Source organism: Desmodus rotundus, chromosome 3 (genome assembly GCF_022682495.2).
Source record: "Desmodus rotundus isolate HL8 chromosome 3, HLdesRot8A.1, whole genome shotgun sequence".
Classification (NCBI taxonomy): domain Eukaryota; kingdom Metazoa; phylum Chordata; class Mammalia; order Chiroptera; family Phyllostomidae; genus Desmodus; species Desmodus rotundus.
Window position 1 is genome coordinate 61911921 of NC_071389.1, and position 20995 is coordinate 61932915.

Genomic DNA, 20995 nt, shown 5'->3' on the forward strand with positions numbered 1-20995 from the left:
CAAAATAATCTCAGATGATAATCTTTTCTTCGCATTCTGTAGAACATTTCTAATTTAAAGATCGATTAGATCCTAGAACATTAGATTTGAATGGGACCCTGGAAATCCTCTCATCTAACTTCCTATTCAGTGTCCTTGAATTACAGTGAAAACATCTATGGCCGTCATCGATCTTTACTTAAACATTTTAAACCTCACGTACTTAGAAAGTGCGTTCCACTTTTGAAGAGCAATATGGTTAAAAACTTCTTCATTTGGGGCTTATATCCCAGTGGTTCGAGTTCTGCCTCCTGATATTACCTAACATGATAGTGTTCCTTCACCAGAGAGCACACACATGTCTGAAGACGGTTCGGATATCCTGCCGGACACTCTTCCCATCCACCATCCTGACACCTTCCAGGCATTGAGTCGGAACCAGCAAAAAGTAACTAGATATTCGGTTTCTAAGCCCCTTTGACATTCTGGTCATCTTCCTTTTGATGCACACCAATAATCCTTTTAAATCATGGTATCCTGAAAAGAAACATTTCCGCCTGTGTGGTCTGACACCACACAGACTACAGCAGAAACTTGGTTCCAGATGCTAGGCTTCTAATAGAACTGACTAATATTGTATTTGCTTTTTTGGTGGTCTGCTGTCAAAGGTCAGGTCACAACCTTCTTACCAGAACCCTGATCCTAGATTTTGGGAAATAAGGGTTTCTAGAAGCAGATCTGTCTGAGGATGGTGGAACAGTTGTGCCAAGTGAGCCCAGAGGAGATGTGATCTGCTTTCTCTCCCTTCTCCCAAGGGTAAAACTTAAATTTACCCAGATGATGTGACATTTCTCACCTTCAAAAATTAGGGATCTTGCTCTGGCTGGTGTGGCTCAGTGGATTGAATGCCAGCCTGTGAACCAAAGGTTCACCGGTTCCATTCCCAATCAGGGCACATGCCTGGGTTGCGGGCCAGGTCCCCAGTAGGGGATGGGCCAAAGGCCACCACACATTGATGTTTCTCTCCCTCTCTTTCTTCCTCCCTTCCCTTCTGTCTAAAAATAAATAAATAAAATCTTCAAAAAAATATTAAGGGCCTTATGTGAAGGACAGCTCTGACCCTGACACTGGGGAATGGGACCAAAAGGAAAATAACAAACCTTTTTACTAGGTTCTACTTCTGAGACAAAACTTAAGGGGACCCAGGCTGCCCCGCTGGCACCAACTTAGTGTCAGAAATCACTGAATGGTGTGCTCAGACAGTGCATTCCAACCAGTGCTACAGGTGAACGTTGGCCCATGTGCTGAGCTTGTCCAGATTAAAATATGCAACTTGGTTCACACCTCTACCCCAAACTGAGGCTCCATCCACCTCTAGCTGGCCTCTTCCCAGAAACCTTAGTTCATGCCTGAACCTTGTTACAAGCCTTAATGCTTTGCCTGACACCCAGTGCCCTGAGCCTAACTGTGAACAGAGTCCTGTATACCACTTTGGGCTCATGTCAGCCTTGCAGCCAATTAAAATCTGCAAGTTTTTCTCTAAACATTAATGTTGACCATATTAAATTGGGCTGCTGGTTTTAAAAGTCTTAATTTGTACTTATCCCTATTAAATGTTATCTGGTTCATCCCAACTTGCCTAGTTTTGATTCTGGCATCTTGTGCATTATTTATTACCTCTCGCTTTGTGTCATGTGAAATTTGATAAGTATGCCTTCTGTCTCCTCCAAGCAGTTGTCAAAAAGTGTTAGAGTGTGTATATCAGTGAAGAGAATAATAAAAACACCAACTGCAGTAAATTATAGTTTACATGCCTTCCTGCTTGAGCAATGAAGTACTGTTTTTAAGAAAATGGATTTTATTGAGCCTAATATACTTATAAATTCATTTTCCCCACAAGTACTTATGGAAAATTCCCAAGGCATAATATGCACTCTGAGTCGCACAAAAAGCATAAAAACATGATCCTTGACCAAAAAAGCATAAAAACAAGAACTCACAATCTCACTGGAAAAACAAGACATCCAAAATTGGAGATGTGATAGGGTACATAACAGGTAGAGGCAGCAAAATGCTACAGGAAGTTGGGGGAAAGATGTATCACTGCGGCTAATGGGAATGGAAGAAAGCTGCTTAAAGTCAATTGGACTTTATTTAGGCATTAAATAATTTTTAGAACATTAATAATTAAGAATTCTAATGAAAAGTGAGTGCTAAAGCCATACACATGCTCAAAGACAATAGATCAGCTCAATTCATATATGTATCAGTTAAGGTAACTGTAGCTGCTGTAACAAAACAACTCCAACACATACATGGCACAAAATTGATAGAAGGGTATCTCTTGTTCTCTTGAAGTTTAACACACATGTTCCCAATTGGTTCCCAACTTCTCTCCAGCATTCAGGGATCCAGTCTTCTTCCATATGGTGGCTCCAGCTCTTCAAAATTTGGCATCAAGTTCACTATGCTCACTTTCCTCAAGCTGAAAGAATGAGAAAGAACAGGCAGTGCTATGTGCGAGAGACTTAATGCACATCGCCCCTGCTCACATTCCTCTGGCTAGAACTCAGTGACATAGCTACAATAGCCACGGGGAAGGTCTGGAAAATATAGCCTCTGTGGGCCCAGAGGAAGATGAAAGATGTGAGGGAAATAGCTAGCTGCTTTCTTCCCCAGAGTACAATGGGGAAAATGGGAAGTAAAGGTAAATAGGTGCACTAAGCTTTTATCACTTGAGCAATGGAGAGACATATGGTATGGAGAATGAGTACAGCTTCTGGAGCCAGACTTTGTGGGTAGAAGCGTGGCTCTCCTATTTATATTATTGTATGATCTTAGACATGTTGCTTAAAAGCTCTTTGCCTCAGTTTCATACTCATCTGTAAAATGGGAAACAATGACTACATTATCATAGGGTTATTATAAAGGCTAAATCCATAATTCAAAGTGCTTTGAGAAGTGCTTATAATAATAGTACCTAGCACCTAGTAGGTACTCAATGAGTATCGTTCTTTGACAGGTTTGAACAGAAGGCTTTGAACATGATTTCCTGCCAAAGGCCAAACCACATATTCACATTTATTGAATTATCAGAGTCATATAGGCATCCTGATGTTTTCAACAGAACCCATCATCTTCCCAGGTTGACTGACCAAATCTCCCTCATATATTTAATCATAGACTTAATATATATTTATTGAGCCTTTACCATATGCAAGGTATTGTGCTAGGCAGTGCATGTAATTGTGAATGATAATATGGGGCTTATGGTCAAATTGCTCCTTTTGCTCTTCCACACATTTCAAAACCTTTGTGATTATTTCCCTGTTTAAATCCCCTCTATTTAAAATACCTAGAGTTCTTCTCTTTTCCTGGCTGAACGCTGACTGATAGAGAGACATTTTTTCTTTTTCATTGATAATATTGCTGGTATTTGCCTTTGAAATCAATTTTAGATAACAAATATTTCAAGATTTAACAGAGATATTCTTGCCTTATTGCTTTCTTATTCCATTCTAGTAAATACACGATTTACTTTTATTGGTGATGGGTGTTTGGGGTGGGAATCCTGAAAGAGACTGAGGACTCAAGGATACACTCATCCATCCCAAGTGCTAGAAGTACTGAATCAAGTAAGCACCATACGTCTGCAATCTGACACTAAGTCCTAAGTGTCCCCACATGGGAGTCATTAAATTTGACATATAAACCTTTACTGTGACAGAAACCCATTGGTACAGAGTCCCTTCGACATCCAAGGAGTGAGTGATGTTTGGTTGAACAGGCAAGCATTGGATTACAGACTAGGAGATGGCTGCTTTCATGGTAGCCAGGGCTCTGATTCCTAAAGTCAAGATATGTAGCCTCCTAACCTTGGTTTCTTCAACTTCCATCTGGGAATTCATTCATTAAACAAATAATTACCAAGTACCTACAATGTGTATGGTAGAGGAATATGTAAAAGCAGTGACTAAGGCATCATGCACCTGCCTTCGATTCCTGGCCTTTCTTCATTCTAGTTGTGTAAACTTGCTGTGCCACAGATTCATGCTCCACCATTTCCGTCTTTCTCTAAGCCCTGGAGGACAGACCTTCAAGGTGGTATCACCTGGGATCCCACTATTGTTGGCTTTGGCTGATGGGAGACACTTACAGGAGATTAGAGGGCAAGAGGAGGGAAAGGTCGACACATTAATTCCTCTCACTGCATTCCTGCTTTTTCATGGTTCTTGCAACAGCTGCATCCTGCTATAATCACAGCTTCTGCTGGTGGTTCCTGGCTGGGTTCTAATAACCCAATGCAACCACCTGCATGGAAGTAAGTAGTGCATATTTCCAAGCCTGCTTTTAGCATGTGACATTATGAATATTCTTTAAAAAAATGCAAAAAAGAAAGGCAACTCAGCATTTTCAGAAAGGGCATTTGGCAATGTTTAGTGCACCAGGAGGCTGTGCTGGGGCCATCCACTCTGTCCAGCTCCTCACGGTGTTCCCTTGTATCGCAAATGCTGCCATCCTGAATGTTGACCAGCAGCTGCAGAAGTGATCATCGGGTCTGACATAACCATCCAGTACATGTCGATGTAAAGATGTTGATGAAAGCAGTGACGTTAGAATTCCTAACTTCTATGATCTGGAAAGAAGCGGCCAATGCACTGCACTTCAGCTTGAACTGTTTGATGATGGTCCTTGAATTATCTACACCTACGGGTGGTAATGGCTCCCTGTTTTTGCTAGTCCTGGGTGCCCCAACATCCCTTGTTGGTTGTATTTATATTGTCTATACCTCTAAAAACGTGAGGGAGGACCCAAAGTACCCAGGATTTATTTATTAAAAAATTGTGTATTTATTCTTACATGTTTAAACTTTTCATCTTTCAAGTACTCTCCATTTGATGCAATACACCTATCAAGACATTTTTTCCAGTGCTCAAAACAGGTTTTGAACTTGTCGATTTTGATGCCCTTTAGTACTTCTGCTGTTTTTTGTTTCACCTCTTCTGAATTGGCAAAATGTCTCCCTTTGAGGACTTTTTTTCATCTGGGGAAACAACAACAAAAAAAGTTCTCTCAGTGGCGAGATTGGGCGATAGGTAGGGTGGGGCACGGGCGGGTCATGCCATTTTTGGTCAAAAACTGCTGAACACTTAGTGTGGTGTGGGCAGGTGTGTTCGTAAATCACCCATCATGAAATGGGCAACTGTGTTGAAAGAGTCTTTAAAAAAATGCACTGAAGCAAGGTGCAGCCTCTCAGAACACCACCAGCTGGTACCCTGATACAGGTGTGTTCCTAGAACACTCGCCTAGTGGGGGAAGGCTATATGACAAGGGGCCTGCCCTTTGGAAGATAATTCCAGCTTTTGGGGGGTTCCTCCTTGTATCCTTTATTAAACATTCTCTTTGAAATTTTTAGCAAGTATGCCATTTGTATTTTACCAGGGGCCTTACTTGGGTGACTCACTTGAATTTATGTGTAAGTAAGACCTACAATACCTTGTTCTCTTACTTGAGTTGTTTTGAGGCTGAAATGTGGCGGCATGTACAAAAAGTCTTTGCATATACTGGCATCAGGAAGTATTCAATTAACATTAGTGGTTACCCTAATATTAATAGCTATCGTGCATTTAGTGCCAGGCACTATGATGAATACCAAAGTTTCCACCTCCCTCTGGGTAAAATGCCCACTCCTATCACTCAAAACACGCCCAAGTTCTTCAAATGAGGTAACACAGGAAGTGTCTACCTCAGGAATGCGCACATTGAAAGCACTCAGTAAGTGCTCTCAGCTCTTCAAAGCTCAGCCTTTTCTTCTTTCCGCGCCCTCCTACGCAAGCGATATTTTTCTTTTCTGAGTTTCTGTAACACTTTCTGTATGCCTCTCTTATGCCGCTTATTCCTTTCTCTTAGCAGTGCAATAACCCGTTGGTGCCAGAGCCATCTATTTCATTACGACCACATTAGGGGCTAATGAGATCATCCAAGTATACTGGGAAGTACGAAGTACTGTGTAAATGTATTGGGTTTGAACAACAAGTTTGTGATGGATGATGATGATATCCAGAGGTTAGTGTAGCCCTAAATTTTTATAATTCCTTTCAGTTTCTCAGAGCTTTTTGCAGCACTATCTTTCCAGAAATATTTTTAATGACTTTTTTCTTACCCAAATGTATGTCTGTGGGGGAGGAAATAGATTAAGGGAAAAGCTCTTTCAAAGTTTAAGTAGTCTAAATGAAGAAAAGAAAAATGTTCTTTACATATGAAATTGTTATATATGTGTGTGTACATGCATTCCTCCGGGGCTCTGATTAGCCCTCTTCATTTCCTCATGAAATAAAGTTGTTTTGTTTCCTTACGAAAAACAATGAAATGTCAGTTTTTCAATACCAGGGCATCGCCAAGCTCGCTCTTGTGGTATGAGCCCACAATTGTTGGAACAGAGCATCAGCACGCGCATGTCCTGGGCACCCTGCCCCCTGCTTTCCTCTTTTGCATCAGCGATACTGCTCTCTCCGCCTTCTCTCACTTTCCCTTCCTCCAGCCTTACATACTCCCTCCTGTGGGTGAACTAGTCTAGGCCTGTGACTTCAAATACCACATCCATCCTAACAATGCCTAAGTCTTCATTTCTGGTCCTGTGCTCTTTTCTGAGTTTCAGAACAGCCTAGAAGACACCCCTGCTTGGCTGCCCCACAGGAACTTCAAAGTCAACATGCGCAAAGCTGAATTCATGCTGTTCATCCCAGAATTGCTCTTTCTCCCCTTCCATTCTCTCTTCTGTTCACACAGAGAATTGCTCAAGCCAGTAATCCGAGTGTTATCCTTAATTCCAGTTTTTCTTTTACGTCCCTTTAATCAATCACCACGTTCTGACAGATTACTCTCCTTAAAATGACTCAGATCCTTCCATGACCCTTCACCCACTTTGCCACCACTTGTTCCGGAATATAATTATTGGTCTCCTGGAGTATTTCAACAACCCACGTATCCAGAATGGTCTTCTTAAACTGCAAGTACGACCATGTCACTCTCTTGCGAAATCCTCCAGTGGCTTCCCAGTACCCTCATAATGAAGTCCAAATGTGTTACCATGGCCCACAAGTCTCCCTTCCCCATCCTCAGTCTGGTCACTTCCCCATTCTCTTACATGGGCCTCTGCACATGCTGTTCTGTGACCTGGAATGGGGTCGAGCCATCCCTGCTTTGGTGACTCCTAATCCCCCTTAAGACACAGTGAAGGCATCACTCCTTCCAAGAAGCCTTCCCCGGTTTCCCCAGCATGAATGTGATACAACTGTGTCCCTGATTGCCCTCCCATCCCATGCTACTCTATTATTTGCTAGTCTGAGGAGCACATCTTTTTATTGCTCAATCCTCAATTCAGCTATTTAGAGAATGGCTTAAAGCAATGAGTGGCATTCACCTCTCCCTACTTTCATCAGCCCATCTTCATAGGAATGGGTTTCAGTTCTTACAAAATAAGAGGATTATACCAAGTCCCCTTCCAGTTCCAAGAGTCTATGATCCTATTGCTCCAAAAGCCTGTTAATTGCCCTGGAGTTGTAGAGAGTTCACAGTTGGGGTTTGAATCCTCCTTCTACCACAGCTATGTGATCGCACACAATCTGCCTAACCTTTCTGAGCTTCAGACCTTCGTGTGTAAAATGGGAATAGTAATCCCAGTCTTAGATGGATGTGAAGAGCATAAAGTAAAATTAAAACTAAACAACATATGAAACGATTTCTCTGTCCTTCCCACTGGTTAACATAGTCAGTATTTAGATGGGTTTTTGTTCAGATCCTGTCTCTACCACTTACTCTTGTATGATTCTAGTCAATCAGTTTTACACACAGAGCTTTGATTTTCTTCATTGGTAAAATAAAGATGACACCTACCTTATGGTGTTATAAAGGTGAATCAGATGATTCATGTGGAGGTTTATAGCCTATAGATAGAATAAGCACTCAAATGTTACTGGCTTCTGTGATAATGATAATGAACAAGAACAAGCAGGAGAAGGAGAGGAAGAGAATATGCAAAGCCAGACAATCCTCCTTTTCCTTTCCTGGAAAGCTTTCCTAATCCATTCTAGGGTCAAATCCCATTACAACAAAAGTTGTTGCCCCATGTCCCCTGATAAATGGGAACTTTCTTATATTGAACATTGGTGCAAATTTACTGCATTTTTAAAAATTAGGTTACTTATATTCCATATGCTTGACAAAGTAGAGGCACAACTCTTAGAAATACAGGTCATATAAAATCGTGTCAGATTATTTCCCCACATTTATTTTTCTTGCCAGCACCATTACAAAATTATATTGGATTGGCCAATAATTCCATTTAGTTTTTTCCATAAAATAAAAGACACATATTTTTTTGTTTTCACCATTAACTTCATTGACTTGATATTTTGAGTATGTTGGCTATCTCCCGCATGGTGTAACGTTGGTTGTTCTCAATGTCTCCATTTGAACTCTGGCAACCCCAACCGGTCTGCCTGACTGTGGAGCATCACCCAGTGAGAAACCTCCAGCACAAAACTTCGCAGGCCACTTTTGATACGTTTGATCTGTCACAGCACCTTCTCCATACACTGCACAAATCTTTTTTTTGCATTTCAGTTGTATTTTTACCTTTCTTGAAATAATAAAGCCTAATATGCTGAAAATATTGCATATTTTCTTCCATTTTCAATATTAAAATGGCTACACAAAAACTTACTAATTTTGATCAGTTTTTTAAAAAAGTGCACGCTGATTTGGCAGCTGTCATAATACAATCTTACAAAATTGTTTTGAATTAAGTTAAAGACAACTAAGCGCTCCTTACGGAAAAACCCAAGTGAACTTTTTGGCCCACCCAGTAGTAAGGGCCCTGTAAATTAGGACTTGCACAGTGGATAAACAGGGAATTTACAAGTTTCTAGTGGTTTTATGGAGAGAGCCTCACTATCCTCATCACCTGAACTCTCACCTCTGAGGTGTTGTTGCACATTCCCCATTTCACCTGTTTTCTCCTCTGATTTATCTTTCCTCAGCTCCTCCTCGTTATGAATTTCCTATTCTCACTCTTTGTTCCAGTTATCTATTGTTGCATAATAAGCTGCCCTGAAACTTAGTGGTTTGAAACAATCATTTTATTTTGCCGATGATTTGTGATCAGGAATTTGGGAAGAGCTTGTCTAGAAATCTCCGACCCACAAGACATCAGTGGGGGCAGCTGAAGCTGGACGATTCACTTCTATGATGGCTTCCTCCCTCACATGTCCTGTGCCTCAGTGTTCCTTGGTCTCTCTCTCTCTCCACATAAGTCTCTTCCTCCAGGGCCTCTGCATGTGGCTTGGACTTCTCATAACAGGAGGTCTCAGAGTAGTCTCACTTTGTAATTGGTGGTTGGCAACTTAGAAAGGAGGTGTGGACACTGCCAGGCCATCTAAGGGCTGCAGGGAACCAGCCTGGCATCACTGTTGCCATTCCATGTCAGCAAAAGCAGTCACAGGCCTGTCCAGGCCCAAAGAGAGAGGAAACAGAGAAGACTTTATTAAAATTGAATTTCTTGGGGCAATATTGGTTAAAAAAATTATATAGGTTTCAGGGGTGCCATTCTATAATACACCACCTGTGTATTGTATTGTGTACTCACCACCCCAAGTCTGGTCTCCTTCCATCACTGCCCTCCTCTACCTCTCCTCGCCCTCAACCCCTTTCCCCCTGGTAATGGCCATGTTGCAGACAGCACCTCTTGATGAAAGGAGTGCCCATCACTAAGCAGCCACAATCTTACTCTCCCGGTTCTGTTATTATTCCAGTAGTTACAGGACTCTTTCAGAGAACTTGCCTTTCATTTCCTGAGGTTTTGCTAATCTTTTGTGAGTTAAATCAGGATCCATTCATACAGATTTATTTACACAGCTATCACTACTTACTGACTAGTGCTAGGCACCAGTACTGCCTAATGGGGAAGAGAGGTATAAAGCAAACAATCATATAATTAAATACCCATAAACTAAGTGCTATAAAGGAGAAGAAAAGGGTGTCCTGAGCATGTATAATAGAAATTCCATCTATTTGGGAGATCAAGGAAGGCTTCCCTGAGGAGGTGACTTTTGAGCTGAGATTGAAGTGTTGGTAGGGATAACTAAAATTGGAGAGAACATTCCAAACTAAGGGAACATATGAGCCAAAGCAAATGGTGAGAGGGAGCTTAATGTGTCTGAGGAAATAAGAGAAAAATCCATGTGCTACAGCTGGAAGGTAGGTAACATGGTTAACTTCATTTTAAAAGTGCAGAGACTGAGGGTCAGTGCCCAGCTGAGAGCCTGATACAAGGTAAGGGCTCCACCAAGCATGTTTCCCCAATGATGGGGAGTTTGCTAATGAGCAACCTGCCCTCTGGCCTCTTCCAGGGGTTTCTACAACTAGAAGACTTCCCACTACAAACCTAATTATGTCTTATGTGAGAATCATCTAGACTCAGAGAAATCACCCTAAGGAAACATTATTGGCAGAAAATATACATAACACATTCTACATATTACATATAAAAGTGTAGTTTAAATGTAAATCAAGAACAACTCCTGCCAAGATTATCTAACTCTTTAAAAATGATATATGATTCACACTACTATCTCCATTATATATATTTCAACTTTTATGTGACAGGCGGAGGAAAATGGTAATTTGTGTTCATAGAGCTCACATAAGTAGCTACTTACTAAATTTTTCAGAATTTATTCAAACACTTCATCAAATTAGTATATGCATTAACATAAAATACTGCACAGATTATCTATAATTTATTGGTATGGGATGTTTTATACGTTTATACTCTAGTAGTATAAGGACTTCAGTTTTCTGCTTAGTTCTTAAGTTATTTTTAATGTATTTAGTATAATTGAAAAAATTAATGAGCTATGCCATCTGTCAACTCAAAAGTGGAAAAAAACTAAAGGCCTTTAAAGAAAGACTTTAAAAAATATATAGAAAGAAAAAAACCAAGATGATTGTCTTGGAAAACAAATTTTTTCCTGTGGGACTGCTGTGATAGATACATCCCTTTAGTTTAGGGGGAAAGATGACACAAATATTATAAAGTAGCACCCCCCACGCCCATATGTGTGGCTTCGCTTTCTGCAGTTTTAGTTACTAGAGGTCAACAACCATCTAAAAAGTTAAATGGAAATTCCAGAAATTAAAAAAAATCCTAAGTTTTAAATTGTGAGCTGTTCTGAATAGTGTGGTGAAATCGTGCCCCGTCCCATGTCCTGCCTGCGGCGTGAACATCCCTTTGCGCAGCGTATCCAGCTGTGTAGAGGCTGCCCACCCCTTAGTCGCTTAGCAGCCATCCTGCTGATCAGATCAGTTATCAAAGAGAGAGACCACATTCATATAGCTTCATTACAGTATATTGGTACAACAGGGGCTCCAACGGGCACTCTGGAGGTAGAGCCCATGTGAGCATTGTGGTTTTATTATTGTTGTTAATCTCCTACTGTGTCTAATTTGTAAATTGATTTTTTTCATAGGACTGCTATGTATAGGAAGAAAGAGTGTGTATAGCGTCCAGTGTTATCCACAATTTCACGCATCCACTGAGGGTTTTAGAACGTATCCTCATGTGTAAAGAGGGACTACTATATAGAAAAATCAGAATTTTGCTGTTATGGAGAATCCATGAGTTCCCACAAAAGGCCACATGATGCATCTTTAACAAAAAAGGGAAGAGGTCAACTTTAATTTGCTTTTGGCCAAGAACTTTTTCTGACAGCATAATTAAAATTAGGGATTATCCTTTCAGTTGTATCCTCACTTTCATGACTTAATTAATATTTCTTGAGTTTCACAATATTGTAACATCTGCTTTATTGCAATATTGTTCTGATTCTCATCAGAAATTATCATTGACTGGTAGGGTGGACATCAGGGGAAGAAGCTGGGCATTTTCAGGAAAGACTGATGAATGTCAATTGATAAAGAATGGGCTGTTAACATTTTGGGAAATAGTCCTCAGGACCTTATATCACTCTATAATAGTGCATTCTATATAATTTTTTTGGTGGTTTTATTTTTTAATACCTTAAAATTTTATTGTTAGTCAAGTACAGTTTTCTGCCTTTTATAATTTTTTAAAATATATTTTATTTATTTATTTTTAGAGAGGGAGAGAGAGAAAAAGAGGGAGAGAGACATCAATGTGTGGTTGCCTCTTGAGTGCCCCCTACTGGGAATGTGGCCCGCAACCCAGGCATGTGCCCTGATTGGGAATGGAACTGGTGAACCTTTGGTTTGCAGGCTGGCACTCAATCCACTAAGTCACACTAGCCAGGGCTGTAATCTATACAAGTTTATATTGTTTTATAATATTTATTCTAAGGAATATGGTGAAACTAATATACCCTGTGAAAGGAGTTAGATTTTCATTGCCTTTTGAAAGTTTAAACATAATTTTTGTTTCATTTTAATTTGCATTTTGCTTTTAAAAGATCCATGTTTTGCTATAGCCCAAGAGGTAGCAACTAAAAAGCTTAAGATATTTAAAAGCCTGAGATTATTTTCCCTCCCTCTTGCTTCTTTTTTATTTAAAAAACAAAAAAAACCAGAAGGAAATTAAATGCTTAATTAAATTAAATTAGCTGAATACTAATATTACCATGACCAGTGTTTGTACCACTGTTTTTTGAGAATTATGGCAATGTTCACACAGTTTGAAAGTAGAGTAGGAAAACAGGCATTCTGGAGGTAGAGCCCATATGGGCATCAACAAAATGCCAGACAATTAAACATTGCTCATTCAGTTTGCTGAGTCTTGTCTTAGTACCTTTAGGGTGAAGTGGTGCTTCCAGCTTCATGTGCTTGGGGGAGAGTTGGTGGGTTGGCCTAATCATATTTCCTGGAAGAGATCTGACTTGGGAATTTCCAGAAATGAGTATACTCATCTTAACACATACTGGAATCTAAGAAGATAATATTTCTTTGTTACATCGTTCTAAAGCAGACATTCAATTAAATTCAAAGAGCACATGTCTGCTCTCATAGGAACAACTGCGAACAATTAAAAGAGAAAACAGAACGTGTGACTTAACAGCTACTTCTTCAGAAGAGTAGGAGAACGAAACCACTGCAGACAGCTCAACACTTCTATCAAGTAGGTCAAACTGTGACATAGTCAAGATTCATCTAAGTTCTTCAACACTGCTCTTCCAACCCACACACTGGTTAGCAACTCCCGTTCCTGCTTTGCCCCTGTCAGCTGTGGCTTAACCTGCTCTCTTCCATCACCAAGATGTACTGCTCTGGAATTAATTTTCTCAGATTCCTCTTAAGTGTCTAATTAAACATAATAAACCAATTTGTGCTGGGATCCTAGTTGATGAAAATAATTTTAATCAATTCAATTCTTTTTTTTTTGAGTGACTGAGTATGCTTGGCACTGTGGTTAATAACCTGCTTAAGAAACAGTTTTTTACTTAATAAATTGGGAACAAATAGGCAGCCCTACGATAAGAAAAGAGTTAAATAAATCATGGTACATCTATACCTGTGGGACACTCCGAAGGCACTAAAAAGAATGCTTTTGCAAATAATGCTTCCAGCCACTATGGATACTAACTAAATTTATTGTGGTAATTGTTTCACAGTGTATATATATATGTATGTGTATATATATATATATATATATCGTCATTATGTTATGCACATTAAACTTAATACAGTAGAGTATGCACATTAAACTTAATACAGTAGAGTATGCCAATTATACCAATAAAACTTGGGGAAAAAGGCAATAATGCTTTAGTATTTATGATACCAGTTGCATTTAAAAATTATACATAGGAAAAAAGACAATAAAAGATTATAGTAACTTTGGTTAGTTTTAAGTAGTGGGATTAGATATGATTTTTATTTTCTTCTCACTTTTATGTACTTTCCAATTTTTTTCAAGGGGCATAAACATTATTTCTAAAGACAATTTTTCCCTGGAAGAGTTGTCCGTCTAGTCCAGAAGATACTAGTTTAAATAAAACTATTAGTATTTTATGATAAGTATTATAATGTAATTTGACCAAGGTGTTATGAGAACAACTAATTACCCCATACAGGTGAAGGGAGGGTTAATATGTTCCTGCTTCTGGGAATTTTGTAAAAGTCTTTAGCATTAAAAGGGAAGGCACAATTCACAATCCCTATCTAAAATCTTGGTGCCATAGGTGTTTTGAGACTTTGACTGTTTGGATTTTAGCAAGGTAATAAATATGGTGAGTATATACATTTACACAACACCCCCTCCCAGGGGGTTTGGGGCAGCACCTCATAATCCCATAGGTTAATATTCCCATTTAGTGAGATGGGACTAGTAGAATAAAGATTACGAACTTCTCGTCAATTTAGGCCATCAAATTTGTTACTAAAAGCCCTGCTTTCCAGAGCCCTCTGGATTTCTGAATTACAGGTAAAGGCTTGTGCACCCGTATAAGAAATGTGGGGACTCAGTACGAGAGCCTGTGCAAGGTGTTGTTTCTTATCTATGGCTCAGTTCCTGGTCAGCAAGCCGAACACTTGCTCTGACTGCAAGAGTCATAAAACGATTGTGATTCACCTCCGATTGTGTGATCACGTCCGGTCACAGACCGGCTCCCCAGGGGTAGACAGGCTCTAATTCTACCTTGAAGACACACATACTTAAGGGATCTGTGGTTGTTTTAAACCAGAAAGAAATGTTACCATAAACATACTTTACAAATATTTTAAAAACGTCAAGGAATATGTGGGTCTTATAAGTAGAGGTAATATTAATAGACTTGGCAAAATGAATTCCTCAGTACTTGTTAAAGGTTGTCTCTAAGCCAAACATTTCTTAGTTACTCTTGGAAGAACACTGGCAGCTAAGTGCCCAAAGGCTGTGGTTTCAGATCTTAACTATAAAACTGCTGAGTTTATTGATATATAGCCAGTTTAGGAGAAATTTTATTTGTTTATTTATTTATCATATATATTACACGTAATGTGTTTTTTTTCAACTTCTGTGGTATACAATGAATTGTGTGTGATGTCTGAGCTAATATTGCATACCACTGAGGACCAGTAGCAATTTTCACAAAGTGACACATAAGTGACTTTAGGGGGGAAAAATGCCCAGGATGATTCATTTGAAATCAACCGTGACAGTTTTCCTGCTGACAAGGATGAAAGAAGGCAGGACTAGAACAAAAGTTAAATTCTTCAGTTCTAGGAAACTGCTTTGTCTTTAAGGCTGCCTCCTCCAAGTTCTGTTAGTCCATCAAGATGAGCTATTTAATTTTCTCTTGTGGATGCAGTCAGGCATACCATCCTGAGCTCTCGACAGGAAAAGGAATTTCTCCATGGTTCTACAAACAATGCATTCAATGCCTGTTGATTTGTTAATGCAAATTGACCATCAAGATTTAAATTCCACAATAAGCCCTCAAAATAATGATTTAGTGATCATTGCCAGCTTCTCTTTGAGTACCCTTGTTACCAGGACTATAGGTATTTGGAAAACTGGCTGATCTGACCTCCCGTATGCCTTTTCAGCCTCTCTGAAGCAGAAGCATAGTCCTAGGGCAAAAACAGGAGGGCGACTCAGGGGCCACAGACATGTGCCTCATAAGTCATTGGGAGTTGGCTATTTTGAACACTTTTGTCACTGCCTTTACATAATTCTAAACTCTACTTAGCAACTGATACAACCAGAGCTTCAATAAGTTCCTTTTTTTCGTGTTAAATTCACATCCTATCAGCCTGCTATAGATTCTTGCCTTTATCATCATCACACTAAAAATAATTACCTATTTAATATTATATAATACTGTGTAGGCTCCATAGAAAATAAATTAAGTATACTCTGGTCTTGTCTTCTGGGACCTTACAATTCTGAGCAGATGGTAACACAAAACAGAGACACATGAGCTGTACAGTAAACAATTGCAAGAATTAACTAAGTAAAACATTACATTACGAAACGAGACAGTTAGCTTAGGTAGACCTTTAGCTGATGAGTGAAGAGGCAATTATAGAAGCAACCCACAGGGAACTGCTGGTTTTTAAAAGAACTTAATTAATTATTTAACTAAGACACTTTTCTGCAGGAGGGCGTATTCAGAAATTTTACAGATTTGGCGACTACAAAATAACTAAAGTTCTGGGCTGGGAGAAATATTCCAGGACTTCTATTATTTTTATCTCTAAACCTTGCAAGAAATGGCCTCAGAACTAAGGTTCAGCAAATTCTGTTGGATTTAAATTTTGCCTTCAGCCACACGTCACTAAGAACAATGTGTGGTTTATATTGAGAGAAGTGTCAGGGTTGTGTATTGAACCCAGGCTTGTGACAATGCTCATTAAGGTGAACACAAAGAATACATTTTTATGAAAAGCTAACCATAACCTCACACACACACAAAACCACCCACGTACCTAGTGGCATTGCTTTGTATTTTTGCAAAGTGAAGGACAGCTGGATTCTCACATTTTCTTCTGCATCCAATCTGTTGCAAATCTTGTTTTTTTAAATGGCAATTGTATATATTTGAGAAGACAACATGATGTTTTGCTATCCATGTACATAGTGAAACGATTACCCCAATCAAGCGAATTAACATATGCATCTTCTAACACGTTTACTATTTCATTTTTGTGGTGAGAATATCTGCAGTCTTCTCTCTCAGCAAATTTCTGTTACACAATAGAGTGTTTTATAAAGCACAGTCATCATGCTGTACCTTAGACCTCAAGATACTATAGAATACGAATCCCAACATATTAGATACATCAACGGACACATTTCAACAGCTTTGGTAGGACAATTAAAGCCAATGAACTCTGAAAACAAATTACTATGAGGCCATATTTATGTAAGTACATCTGAATAGCTGGAGTTCAAGCATTTATTTTATCTACCTTGTTCAGGGTAAACTGAATTAACAAAAGATAATGGGCCTAATTAAAAAATCTGTCTCACCAGTGCCTCCTTGACACAGCCCAAACCCTCCAAAATTAGCTCCTTTTATTTGGAAAGTGAATTCTTTCAGGTAGAAAATATTAATGATTTTTTTCCTGCAAATTTCTCATTTTAAAAGAACATGTTTTGGAAAGACACATGAGAAAGAGATTTAACTACAAAGGGGTAGAGCTCACCCTGCTGTCATCTGGCTCTCGCGGGCAAGCGAGTGTAGACCCAAGGGTCTAGCAGAGGGCGGACTTCCACGGGGTGACTTCTGTAGCTATGTAACTTGACCACAAAGCATGAGCAATGTGGTTTTCTGGAAATAATTCTAAAAATTCACTGGATCGAGAGCCGTCATCTATGCTTTAAAATGTAGGACACAAAATGCTCTTAAACAGAAAAGATCATCAAAGCGATGCCTTAGTATGAGAATGGCCAGCAGAGCTTTCAAACCACTTACACACAAAAAAAATCTACAAAATAGAAACCTTTCCAAAGAATCAAAAGGCTCACAGAGAATTGTCCTGACAGAATCCAGCTCTTATAAATCAAGCAGGAGCTGAATAACAAACACAGTTGCAGCTCAGAGGTGGAAAACTCCTGCAAAGCATTTTCCGTAAGCATTGGTTAGGATTTTCTTATAGGGCACTATGATATCCTTGTCTTTAACGTATCAGCCAAACTCTGTATTTATTCATTCATTCAACCATCAAGTGCCTACTGGATGTCGGCTTTGCGGATACAAAATGAATATGCTCTGGCCCCTGAACTGCTTGAATCTGATGGGAAGAACAAGCACATAAAAGAAAGATAAACAAAGTATGCACCCCAAAACAGTATGTTAGGAGACACATTTTAAGAAATTATATAAGTTGAATAGTGAGGAAGTAAAAATCAAGCAATACTTTATTATTTATTTTTTATTATTTTTACATTAATTTTTTAACATCATTCACACTTATTCTTTACTTTCATCGTTCAATGAATCTGAACTTTCAGAGCTGCAGTACCCTGCATGGCATGCATCTGATTGAAAGATAATGGCCACAGGTTCACAAGTAGTCTCTCAGTAATGTCAATGTGGTCTCGTCTTCAACTTTCCGCAGCTGGTGGTCCAGGACAGCAACCGCTGAGGAAAAGACCTACTCATTCATTTGAAAGAGGTCAATGCCTCTTCTGTGGGCAAAGATAATAACTTTTTAAACAGTTTACTTCAGCCAATTAAACATCCAGTTGTTTTAGGAACATTATATATCACACTATGCCAGGATTTTGTTATTATTTTTAAATCCTCACCTGAGGATACATTTATTAAATTTAGAGAGAGAGGAGGGGAAGTAAACGAGACACTGATAATGTTGATTACCTGTTTAAGGGGGATAGGAACTTGGCAGATAGAAGTTAGAAGTGGAAAGAAGGTATTGCTGTTTATCTTCTTATGCTTTTTGATACTTGAACTATGTGAATGTCCTACCACTTCAAGAAATTAAAGAAATAAAAATTAAAATTTTATTTGTTGATTTTAGGGGGAGAGATAAACATCGATTTGTCATTCCACTTATTTATGTATTCCTGGATTGATTCTTGCATGGGCTCTGAACAACTTGCATGAACCCACAACTTTGTTGTGTTGGGACGACACTAACCAACTGAGCTATAATCTTGTTTTCCACTTTATTTGGAATAACTGGTTATATTGACAGGAGACTGCTGATTAACAGTATAATTACAGCATAAGTTGACATTTGTGCAGGCACAATTTGAAGGAGTATCAGCAGTGTATTAAATTGCTTTCTCAGTCAGTTCTTTAATAATCCCTACGACAATGTAGACAGTTCTTATTGTCTACTGCCCTTTCCTTGAATCTACATTGGTTAATAGGATCATATAGGTTTCAAGTGTACATTTCTATGTTGCATGATCTGTATATTGAATATATATGCTTTATAGTCACAATTTTTTGAGATGATTGTGGGGTGAAGAAGAAAGACAGGATAGCAATGCTCTTTCATAGTTATATTCCACTTTAGAGTAACAAGAGTACTTCCACATAACGTTACCTCTTTTGATAATATCTCAAGAGCGTGGTCTTAGAGGTAGGTAAGTGGAGAAAGATGCAGGGGTGAGGGATAATGGAAGACGCAAATAGAAGATGAAGTAGTGGCTGGAGTTAGTTTTCTAAGGAAGTGAAAAAGGGAAGAATTTAGTGTTGAAAAAGAGTAGGGATACCTCTAATTTTCAGATAGAAAGAATAAAAAGTGAGTTGGTAAAAAGACAAACTTAAATAAATTTTTCAAATTTTTATTTTTCAATTATAATTTATATTCAATATTATTTTGTATTCATTTCATGTGTACAGCAGAGAGGTTAGACAATCATATACTTCACAAAACAGTCATAGAGATATAAGTACAACATAGGAAATATAGTAGATAATATTGTAACAACTATGCATAGTGCCAGGTGGGTACTGGAAATATCAGGGATGGGTGGGGCACTTTGGAAAGACATGAACATTTTGAGGTAAATAATAGATTAAAAAGATTTATGACCTGAAAGTAATCAAGGTAACCTTGAGCTGAGGGCCCAGCTGGCAGGAGAAATGTGAAACGAGTGGGGAAATGATGATGTTGGCAAAAAAATCAAAACCCTGCCTCTTCACCCTGTCACAAGTTCTCCAGCTCTCTAATGCAATAGTTCTCCCATTAATGTAACGGTGAGTGGACACTGAAGTACTGGAGCCAAGAGCAAACAGTTCAATATCTTAAATAACCCCAGCGAGGACTTTAACAGAAGTTCATTTACTATGTAATTCAATTTATAAGGCAGCTGAGAGCTCCCATCCCCAGCCCACTCCACAGGAAGGAAAAGCATTAAGCAAGCTGTTAAAATAATGCATTCCCACAGGACAAGACATCCTGCAGTTTTTCAAATAACAGGGATGTCAGTCTGTGGTCCAGCCTCCAATCATCCTCTGTAGAGAGTTCTGCTTTTTCTGGGATAGTACCCAAGTGTTTATAACTTTTTCCATTAAAAGATATACATACGAAGATATAAATGTAAGTTTGTACTCTACGAGCTAACATATTGGGAGACAATAGTATGATAGGCTTCCCTTCTTGGCTGCAAAATCCACGTGGCATGTCCACTTGGGCCTGGTGGTACCTTAACCAGACATCTGGAGATTCTAGCCTTTTGACTCTTTAAATCAACCCTACCATGAAAATACTGATTTCTTTATTACATGCTATAGAAAGTAAAGATTACTATCTATGTTTTCTCAACTCACCTCCCTCCATAAAACAAACGAACAAACACACATTCTAATGACAAGGGTGGATATGGGCTCTTGATCGCACCTGTCATATTACCCCATCCTGTTGGCTTGGTAATTGGTTTTGTGAGAAATAGTGACCTAGGTTGATCCAGTGCACGTAACTCCAGATTGTTTTCCGGCTGGAGCCAAAGAGGAAGAAATCCTCTTTCATTGCTGGTAGAATTGCTGCTAGGGGGAGAGGAAAGAACAAGATTGCCAGGAGCCATGTTCTCCATGGCATGGAGAAAGCCATCTGCAGTAAGAACCAGAGACATGAGTCAAAAGTAGAGAGTGTGGGCCCTAAAAGTGTTCCTGCAACTGAATACAGACGTCACCAGGACCAGTTCCCTGCATCCTGTGTTTGGGTTATAGCACCCAACAGATATCTCTTTTTGTGTGGGCAAGTTGGGATTCCGTCACTTGCTACCCAAAGTGGCCCAACCTGTGCACACAATAACCTATATTTACAAGGTGTTCAATACATATTTATGGATTATCAGGTCACTTTTGTGCCAGTGTTTTTTCTATACATTTGGCTTCTATACTTTGTGTCCTACAACCTCATTCTCAATAAGTCTTGATCAAAAGTAAGGCTGTAATTTTTCAGTAATAAATGGGTGCCATAGCCCCTTGATGCTGGCCAAGGTCATTTAATATATTTGTTTCAGTTTCCTAATTTGTAAAATATGAAAAATAATAATATCACCTACCTACTCAGTGTCTACTACATCCCA